Source organism: Cervus canadensis, chromosome 16 (assembly GCF_019320065.1).
Source record: "Cervus canadensis isolate Bull #8, Minnesota chromosome 16, ASM1932006v1, whole genome shotgun sequence".
In the NCBI taxonomy this organism is placed as follows: Eukaryota; Metazoa; Chordata; class Mammalia; order Artiodactyla; family Cervidae; genus Cervus; species Cervus canadensis.
In genome coordinates, this window is record NC_057401.1 from 57,437,640 (window position 1) to 57,439,589 (window position 1,950).

General features: G+C 57.5%; 1 long non-coding RNA gene across 3 annotated transcripts in view; it reads left to right on the forward strand.

The window, feature by feature from the left end:
- The first annotated feature begins 211 nt into the window (after window positions 1–211).
- LOC122454443 overlaps window positions 212–1,950 on the forward strand; it is a 27,997-nt gene continuing 26,258 nt past the window's right edge. For 2 of the 3 annotated variants that reach the window (XR_006273408.1, XR_006273406.1), the window contains exon 1: window positions 231–343. This is a non-coding gene — a long non-coding RNA (uncharacterized LOC122454443). Of the gene's footprint in view, window positions 344–1,950 lie in introns of all 3 variants that reach the window. The other variant, XR_006273407.1, reaches the window with a different exon arrangement.

Below are 1,950 nucleotides of genomic sequence, written 5' to 3' on the forward strand. Positions count from 1 at the left end.
AGGGGGTGCAGAGGGGTTTTATAGCCAGGGCCGGCATCCAAGTCAGGTCTTTCCATATAAGGAAGAAAATGCGGGCTACAGCGGAGGTCAGTGTCCAAGGGCTCTGTGTTGGTACATGATTGGACCAGGCTGCAGGGGGTCGGTTCCCGGAAGTTTAGCCAGCCTCCGGAATTTGCCTTGCGGCACTTTTCCGGGGCATGTCTCAACATACCCGACCTTTCATCCCAGCCTTTTTGTTATAGGACAAGGGGCGCCGGTTCTCTCTGGCTATTTCCTGCTGAACGGGGGCGGCGAGGGGTAGGGGCCAGCTGGGATGAAAGGTCAGCTTATGCAGAATTGTGAGGTGGGTCTATGTCTTCTTGATTGAGTCGAGTGTAAGCTGTTAGGAGCATGGCCCGTCCGGTTGCAGCCTGCGCTATTTCTTGGACCCATTGAGTCCGGTCCGGAGGGGGCTTTTTTGGAGCTGTCTGTGCCTTTGTTCTAGGCCTGACGATTGGGGCTGATAGGGGATGTGGAGATGCCAGTCGATGTCCAGGGCCGTAGCCACCTGCTGGGAGATCTGTGAGAGTATATATATATATATTTTTTTAAGAGAGGAGTAGGGCAGGAGGGGATGACCAGAAAGGAGTGGGCAAATAGGCAGGAATCTAATTGACAGGGTGGTGGTTGGGTTTGGAGCAGACATGAGGGTTGGCCGTCAATGCCCATAACCGAAACCTGGGAAGGACATAAAGTGTCCCTGAAAGAGGGAAGGGCTGAATAGGTAGCCCCCGCATTAACCAGACTTACCTGTTACCTGGAGCATTACCCTGGGCTTGGCTTGGGTTATCGGGGTTCCCAAGTCTGGGTGGCATCAGCCATCGTTGAAGCTCAGCAGCTCGAAGGCTGGAGGAGGGCAGGAGGTCTCCCTGGGGTGCTCTGGTCCCCGGCCCCTAGAGGTCGGGGCCCGAGAGGCCTGGGAACAGTCGCTAGCCCAGTGTCCTCGCTGTTTGCACAACGGGCATGGCTTGGAAGGAGGCCGTGGATTGGGGCACATCTTGGCCCAGTGTCTTTCTTGACCGCACTTGAAGCTGGCCCCAGAAGGGGGGTTTTGGGACCCCGAGCCCGCCGCCAGCCGCAGGGCCGCCACCAAGGCCTGGGTTTGTTGGTTTAGGAGGCTTGCCTGAAATTTGGCCTCTTGCTTGAGCCTTGCCCTTTGGCTGGCCTCAGCAGTTTCTTCACGGGCGTTGTAAACCTTAAAGGCCATTTTTACCAGGTGTCGAATAGGGGTCTGAGGGCCGTCCTCGGCCTTGGCCAGCTTTTTTCGGATGTCAGGTGCGGATTGGGAGATAAAACGATTGGCCAAGGTAGCTGCCCCAATGGGGGACTCAGGGGACAGTCTGGTGTATTGAACAAGGGCCTCGGTTAGCCAATTAAGAAACATGGCTGGGTTTTCGTCGGGCCCCTGAGTCACCTCATCTAGTTTGAGGAGGTTTACTACCTTAAGAGAGGACGTTTCCATCCCATCAAGAATACACTCTATCATATAGCGTACCCGCAGCTGGCCGCCACCCCCTTCCTGGTAGTTCCAATCAGGGTCGGTGCCAGGAACTGCCTGAGCTCCCGGGGGGCGCTCGAGGGAGGGGTTGGCACAGTGCCGCTGGTCGGCCTGAGCCCTGGCTGCCGTCCAAATGGCCTGCCTCTCCTCGGGGGTGGTGGTAGACCCCAGGATGACATATAGGTCCTACCATGTTAAGGCGTAGGCGCGGGTCAGACCAGTAAACTTGTTAATGTACTGAGTGGGGTTGGAGGAAAAGGATCCCAGCTTGGCCTCAATCTGTGCTAAGTCCTGGAGAGAGAAGGGGACGTGGACCTGGGCCAGGCCGTCGGCTCCGGCTACTTGTCGCAGAGGGAGTAGCGGGGCTGGGGGAGGGGGCGGGGAGGCCCCTGGAGGGTTGCTATGGGAGCGAG